The following is an 8,467-nucleotide window of genomic DNA, read 5'->3' as shown; positions in this document are numbered from 1 at the left end:
TCGAGTCCTGGCTTTTCTCACTGGACAGCATTGGCGGCATCGGACAGGCTGCCGGGGGCTCCCAGGGTGCCCTGCTTCACCTCCAAGAACCTTCCTGGCCTCTGGAATCTCTGCCACCCGGTCAGAGAACAAGGTTTTCTTATTTACTAGACCTACAGCTTCTTCCCAGATTTGCATTTATTTATTTTTTCCTACAGTTTATTTTGAGAGAGGGCAAGCGAGTGGGGGAAGGGCAAAGAGAGAGAGAGTCAGAATCCCAAGCAGGCTCTGCGCTGTCAGAGACCATGAGACCATGACCTGAGCCAAAATCAAGAGTCAGATGCTTAACCAGCTGAGCCACCCAGGTGCCCCGCATTTATTTTAAATTAGTAAGAGTTGGACCCCACTTTGATGTGGATTCATCTCCTGACAGGAGCTCAGCTCCAACTGATCCTTTGGATTTTCCCAGGACTACTCCACTAGGATCTGGAATTTAGATCTCCCGGACCTCCTCACATGGCTTTCTGTCTATCTCAGTGTCTCTCCTTCCTCACCAATTTTTTTTTGTTTATTTTTGAGAGAGCACAAGCAGGGGAGGGATGGGGGGAGGGGGTACAGAAGATCCAAAGCAGACTCCGCGCTGGCAGCAGAGAGCCCAGTGCATGGCTCGACCCACGAACTGTGAGACCATGACCTGAGCTCAACCGACTGAGCCACCCAGGTGCCCCCAGACTTTTAAGAATCCTTCTCCCACCTCCTCCCCTGTCCTTTCCGAAACTTGCGATCTGTCCCGTGTGACCGCTCGGCGGGGGCTGCAGGCCACGTCTCCGCTTCCTCCTGCGCGGGCTTTGCAAGATTTTACACCTGGCCAGTTACTACTTGAACTTCGCCCAATTCTTTGCCCTCTGGAACGGATTCTTTGCCTTCAGTGCTCACACTTACCAGTCCCTCATTCGTTCACGCATTCCTTCCACGGAGTCCTTGAGAATTAAGGTGCTAGGTCCCAGAGGCTTCCTCTTCCAGGCAGCCCCCCAGGGGCAGCTGAGGGCTGACTGCTCCCAAGCCGTTGGCCTGAAGCCCCACCTGCTGTCAGGCCCCCAGCCAGGCCCTGCAGGCCCCGCTCCTCCACCTGGCTACCCCCCACCCCCACCCCTCTGGCTCCCTCGCTCATTCAAGGACCAGCTGTGCTGCAGTCACCGGAAGCCGGTGATGCGGGCTTGGCCCTTCCTCTCTCTGCACCCCACACGTTCTACGTTACATTCTGGACCGTGTGTGGAATCAGCACGCCCCCCCCCCCACCTTGTCTTATCTCCTCATCTCAGGTCACACCCACACCTGGCCCTGGCCTTGGGCGGTAGCTTGCCTGATAGACGGTCTGCTTCAGACAGCTTAGCCTCGTGGCAACTCAGGACATTCACCCCAGGTGGCCTTTCCTTTGCTCCATCCCCTCAACTCTGCCTCTGCACTAGCCACGCCCTTGCCTTTGCGGACTGGGCGTCTCTACGGGGCTCCCTGAGCTGCACCCAGCGCTCATGGCTCCCTCCTCTTGCCCCAGACAAGCTCATACACATCCACAATTTTAATTACAGTCTGTTCCCAGAAGTGTCCAAACATCCCTGGCCCCAGCCTCTCCTTGGAACCTCTAGGCCTGTGTTTCCAGCCCGGATGTCCCTCCAACTCAATGCTCAGCGTGCGGTTTACCATCCTCCCCCCACCAGTCTCTTTGTGTTTCCCATCGCGTCCTCTCTGTCCCCTCACCCCAGATGATATTTGACATCCCCCTCCCTCTCCCGTGTGTCCTATCCATTCCTGTATCCGCTGGTTCCAGCTCTGACACCTCGCTCACACACGCAGCCCATTCCGAGCAATGGTCCCCACCCCCACCCCCAAGGCAGCACCACAGGGTCCTGATGCTGAGCCAGGCATCCAGATCACGCCCTTCCTGAGCTCCAGGCCCCCACCCTCTGCACTGGCCTGGGAGATATGTGACCTGGTGTCTGGGAAGGAGCCGACTGGCAGCTGGCATTCATGCTCACAGCTCCGGGGTGAGGTCCACCTAGAAAGAGATCTGGCATCATCTCTGGGGCCAGAGGGGCTCGCCCTGGGTAGAACACCAAAGTGAGAAAGCACAGGACAAACCTTGGGAAGCACCCAGCCAGCGTAAATAACATCCAGCCCAAAGGGGAAAGAATGTGTATACATATATGTATACATGTACACATACATAAAAATTTGCTGATATAAAGATGTGTAATGATGTGTACAAATAATAACATATGTAATACTTCCTGCCTCAAAACCCATACAGCCAACTGATTCCCCTAGAAAGCTCTCAGTGATTTTTGCCACACTTGTGTGTTTATAGCCAGCCTATGCTTGCCACTGACATATGTCAGTATCATTCCAACAGGAATGTTGGTTGAATTTTCATTTTACGTTAACCAGTGAGATGAAAGCAAAATGAATCAGCATGTCCACAGTCATCCTCTGTGGACGACAGGGTGACTGCCTGGTCACATAGTAGCTCTGAACGCGCTCTGAACGCAGGACGAGTGAGTTTCCTCGGCTTTGCGCTGTCCCATTGTCATGGCTACAGACCGACCACACTTTTGAAAAAAATATAGACGTACCGCTTACATGCCATAAATATGCACCCACGACATACTTTTAAGTTTTCTCTGCACTGTTAACATTTTCTCTGTCGTTTTCTTAAGTCTAGACATGGAAGAAAACATCAGTCAAGCCCTGATTGGTAATATCTGCCAATTTCTGTGGTGTAAATACTCTCACCATGGCCGAGTCCAAGCTGCCGAAGTGGTGTCACCTACCACGGAGGTTGGGGGAGATGTGAGGGGCGTGTTACACAGCACATCACCTCTGCACCGACACAGTGCGTGTAAACCTCAAAAGCATACGCAGTGGCAGAATAATTAGGAAGCAGCAAGTTTTATGTATTTATTACCTTTGCTTTTAATATGCAGTATTTAATCAAAGGTTTACATAAGTTAGTTTTTTTAATGTTTATTTCTTCTTGAGAGAGAGAGCGTGAGCAGCGGCGGGGCAGAGAGAGAGAATCCAAAGCGGGTCCAGGCTCTGAACTGTCAGCACAGGTCTCCACTCGGAGCTTGAATTCACCAACTGTCAGATCATGACCTGAGCTGAAGTCCAATGCTTAAGTTGACTGAGCCACCCAGGAGCCCCTACATGAGTTAATTTTTATTTTTATTTATTTATTTTTTTAAAATGTTTTTTATTTATTTCTAAGAGAGAGAGAGAGAGAGACAGCATGAGCAGGGGAGGGTCAGAGAGAGAGGGAGTCACAGACTGAAACAGGCTCCAGGCTCTGAGCTGGCAGTCAGCACAGAGCCGACGCGGGGCTCGAACCCACAAACCGCGAGATCATGACCTGAGCGAAAGTCGGACGCTTAACCGACTAAGCCACCCAGGCGCCCCAAATTTTTAATGAGGACTGTTTAAGAACTGGCTTGCACAATTCCTGCTTGCTCCTGGGAGCACAACCTTTTTAGCGATGGGCTGAAAAAGCAGAGACAGAACAGCTGAGAAGTGAGGAAGAAGAGGGAGGAAGCTAGGAAGAGCTGACCGCCTGGTGTGGGTGGCCTGGGTGGCCGCGGTGTTCTTCCTGCACAGCGAGCTGGTCCCTGGAGGCTGAAATCCCCGGCCCAGGCTTCTCTGTCTCCTCCCGTGGCCCCTCCTCGCGCTTCTGCAGCGGTAGCGAGTAGAGGGAAAGAGTGGGCCTGAGGAAAGCCCATGACCTCTGGATCTATGGGGCAGTGAACAGCATGCAGTCAGGAGCCTGGGGCCCCTGGCGGCCGGGCACGTGCTGGGGAGGGGTGAGGAGGGACCATGGCAGCGCTCAGACCCGTCGTCCCCTTTGCAGGCTCTCGCCTTTTGGCCCAGCCCACTGGGGTGACGATTACGGGTCACCTCGTGCACGGTGAGAGCCGGCAGAGGCAAAGCCGGCCACTGCTCCCCAAACCCTCTCCTCCAAGAGACCCCCAATAAAGAGCCGGGAAAGAATCTCTGAGCCCCTGGGCGCTCCCCACGGGAGCGCAATGGGTGTGGAGCTGCACCCCCCCCATCCCTGGGGCGGCTGCTCAGAGCCCGCCGGGAGCCTCCGCCCCCCTCCACCCCCTCCCGCGGCGGCGCGCGCGCTGGAGCCGGGGCGCAGGGCCGCCAGCACCTCGTCCCCGGCCGGGCCCCTCCCGGTCCCCGCGTCCCGCCGCTCCCGCCCGCCACGATCCGGCCTCCTGCGCCCGGGACCGAGAGAGGTGAGTGCGCCGGGCAGTTCGGGGCCGGGCCGGGACCGGGGCAGGTGGCACAGGGATGAAGGCGGCCCGGCCCGGCCGAGGGCACCGCGGACCTTCAGCAAGGCCGGCTCCCCGACATCTCCTGCGGCGGAAAATTCAAAATCCAGTCTCCAGATAAAGGCCTTACTGGGGAGTGGTTGAGTAGGAGGAGGAGAAGGGCTGGGAAGTGGGTCCCTGTCATTCCAAGGTCCACACTGATAGTGCTTTGGGGGCCCAGGGACCTATCAGCCAGAGGGGGGGTCACGAGAGGGGGCATTTGGGGGTGCAGCAGGCCAGAGGCGGCCGCCCTGCCCAGGGTCCCCGCGGTCCCCGCAGATTTCAAAAGTCTGACACCATCCAGGTCCCCGGGACACACCCTGACCCTGCATAAGGACCGCTAAGGCCCAGGGAAGAGCACGGGGGTCTGAGTCCAGGGACCGGGTCCCAGGCTGGAGACTTTCCAGATGGGGAGGGGAGGGGGCACACTAATGCCTCCTGAGTGCCCGCTGGTGCCTGGTGCTTCTCCACCAGCATCTCCGCTGCCTGTCTCTCTTGTTCCCCCATCCAGTCCCTACCCCTGTTCAGCAGATGGGCTGGCTGCTGGCCGGAGCCCTCATGGAGGGAGCTGGTCCCTGCCCCCCTGCGGGTACAACTCACACTCTAGCTGGGGAGACAGATCTACCTTGTTTCTCTTTCCTGCCCCAAATGATCTAAGGCAGCACCCACCCCCAGCAATATACCCTTGGACTAATGAGAAATTCTTAAGCTCCTACCATCAATACTCAAAGGACCCCTTCTGTATCCACAACATCATACACACCAGTCACTGGGAGGATTCCCAGGATGCCTCCTGGCCCCCTTATGGGTTTCAGTGTGGAAGTCACCTCTTCCAGGAAGGCCACCTTGACTGCTGTCCTCTTGATCCGGTGCTTTGGTACCTTGGGCTCCCGCAGTTTGGCCCTCCTGCCCTTCCTCCTGTAATCATAGCTGCTCTCAGAGTATTGTCACTGCTGTGTCAACCCCAGCTTTCCCTTCTAAGTCAGTTTCAAAAACTCAGCCGTCCAGTCCGTGTCATTCTATACATAACATTTTTCTTGAATATTTTACTTTGGAAACTGGATGACTACAGAACCTCTAGTCCAGAAACAGAAACTTTTCTCTCTGTTGGGCAAATCTTCTCTCTGGCCAGCCTGCACTGGCCCTGATGGCCCCTGAGTGGCTCCTTCGGGGGTACAATGCAAAAAATTACCCAGAGGCCCCTGGGCCCTCCCCGTGGTCCAGATCCCACGGGCCTCTCGGCTCCCAGCACCGGGAGCCCGGCTCCTGTCCCCACATCCACTTAGCCACACAAGCCTGCATGACAAGCAGGGGGCAGGCCGGCCGGCCGCTCACGGCCCCCTGGCTCCTCCTGCTCCTCTCTAGGCTTCTTTTCTTCGTGTCCAAAAGGGCACACTGAGCAGATTCCCGTGCCCCCTGCCTTAGCAGATGGACCCCCGGGCTCCTCTCCCTCTAGCAGCCCAGCCCCCCTGCACGAGAATTCCCTTGGAGAATCTCAGCCTCTCAGGAGCCACTCACACATGGGGCAGGGGTGCAGAGTAGCATGTGGAAGTTCTAAGCAGGGGTCAGGCCCGTCGCTGACCCGGGCACGCACTCAGTGTGCCCCTCTTTGTCTTTGACCCCAGGGGTCAACTCCAGGGTGGGAGGGTGAACCCCTCACTCACACATGGTTGCGTCGCACTTACATACACTTCTTTTTACAAGGACATTGTGCTCCACTCACAGAAGTGGAAAAGCAGTACCTTCTGCCACAAAATGAGGTAATTAAACAAATAAAAACAAGGAAACGCAAACAGTGTTAAGCTTCAGTTGGCATCTGTGGCCTGCATAACACGCCTGAGTCTAGCTCTCCAGGCTACAAACCAAGATTAATAAGAATTAAAGACACACTAACACCCAGCTGAGACCTCCTCCTTGTGCAGGAAGATGGGTTAAGAAAGAGTTGGCTTGGGACGCCTGGGTGGCTTAGTCGGTTAAGCGTCCGACTTTCGCTTAGGTCATGATCTCACGGTTCGTGGGTTCGAGCCCCGCGTCGGGCCCTTTGCTGACTGCCAGCTCAGAGCCTGGAGCCTGTTTCAGAGTCTGTATCTCCCTCTCTCTCTGACCCTCCCCTGCTCACGTTGTCTCTCTCTCTCTCCTAGAAATAAATAAAAAATATTAAAAAGAAAGAAAGAAAGAAAGAATTGGCTCGATGCACCTGGGTGGCTCAGTCAGTTAAGCATCTGACTCTTGATTTCAGGTCAGGTCATGATCTTACAGTTTGTGAGTCTGAGCCCTGCATCTGGCTCTGTGCTGAAGGTGTCGACCCTGTTTGGGTTTCTCTCTCTCTCTCTCTCTCTCTCTCTCTCTCTGTCTCTCCCCCTCTGTTCCTCCCTCTCTTGTGCTCTCTTTCTCTCTCTCAAAATAAACTTTTTTTTTAAAAAAAGAAAGAATTGGAATAGCGAGTAATAAAATATATGGCTAAACTATCAGTCAGTACCTGCTGAGTACAGAGCACCACATAGAGCCTGAAGTGATACAGAACAAGCCTGCAGTTTATCCATCCTGGAAGGGCCACTTCCTCCAGGAAGCCCACCCAGGTATCCTTCTTTCACAAGCTATACTTGTCCTGTTGTAAGGGTTGTTATATGCTGTACTGAAATGGGGTATTGGCTTCCAGGTCCCAGTGTAAGTTCCAGAAGAACCACGGGCAGGTCTGTCTCACTCAGTTTAGTATCCAGGTATGTATCCCCCACGGGGCCTGGAGCACAAGCAAGGACTAGGTAGATGAATGAATACTGAATGAATAACTGTGTTGATCTCCTTGACTTTGGTCCTGCTGGGCCTCTTCCCACAAAGCCTTTCCTTCCTCCTCCTCCTCTTCCTCCTCTTTCTCCTCCTCCTCCTCCTCCTCGTCCAAGCCCCACAACTTTCATCCTTCAAGGCGCAGCTGAGGGTCTAGCTTCTCCAGGAGGCCTTTTTCAACCCACTGAGCCCACCATGCTACGTCCTGCCCTTTTATATTCAACCCCCAGCAGCGCCTGCACCCAGAGGAAATTCAGTTCCGTGGCCCAGGGTGTCCCCCGCGCCTGCACAAGACCAGCAGAGTGGGCGACGTCACAGATGTGACATGTCTACTGTGGAGTGAGTGACTCGGCATGGTTCCTCCCCAGGGGGACAGCTGACCGGTAGGAGTTCCCTGTTGCTGCCGTAACAAACCAGTACGAGCTCAGTGGCTTACAACACAGATTTAACCTTACATTCCTGGAGGTCAGAAATGGGTCTCATTTCCTTTTTCAGCTTCTAGAAACCTTCTAGAGGCTGCCTGCATTTTTGGCTGGTGGTCAACTCCCATTTTCAAAGCCAACAAAGGCTGATTGTGTCTTCCCTACATGCGGAAACCCCAAGATACTCTCCCCAGCTCGAAGTCCTTAAATTAATCACGCCTGCAAAGTCCCTTTTGCCAGGAAAGGGCAACCCATTCACAGGTTCCGGGGATCGGGACATGGACATCTTTGAGGAGGGGCATTTTCTGGCTGCCGTAATCGCTGTCCCGGTCATCGGAGGGCACTGCGGCTGGTGGCATATTAATACTAATTGACATTTACTGAACATTGACTTGGGGCCAGGACCATCCTGAACACATCACTCAGCGCTCTGCGGTGGGTGCCATTGGTACCACCTTCACTGCGAGACTAAATAACTTGGCAAGTGGCGGAGCTGGGATTTGAACCCATGCCGTCTGGCTCCACTGTGTGCTCCTCCTAACCTTGAGGCTACACTGCCTCTCTGTGACCATTCTCACCTCCAAGATAAGAGCCAGCAGGCTAGGCTGTGAGAGGCCAGGCAAGGTCTGAAGCCCAACAGGAGAGGGAGGATTTTCATGGAGATTTTCTGGGTGAGGCCCAGTCTGGATCACAGATTCACAGGCCCCTCCCATTTCTCACCCCATTAGGGGTACCTAAGCCTTGGGGAGCTGCAGGGAGCTTCCAATGGTTCTTTTTTTTTTTTTTTAAATGTTTTATTTATTTCTAGGAGAGAGAGAGAGACAGCGTGAGCAGGGGAGGGCCAGAGAGAGAGGGAGTCACAGACTGAAACAGGCTCCAGGCTCCGAGCTGGCAGTCAGCACAGAGCCCGACGCGGGG

Source organism: Hyaena hyaena, unplaced genomic scaffold, assembly GCF_003009895.1.
Source record: "Hyaena hyaena isolate Hyena2069 unplaced genomic scaffold, ASM300989v1 scaffold_67, whole genome shotgun sequence".
NCBI classification, from domain to species: Eukaryota; Metazoa; Chordata; class Mammalia; order Carnivora; family Hyaenidae; genus Hyaena; species Hyaena hyaena.
Note: the sequence above shows the minus strand (reverse complement) of the source record.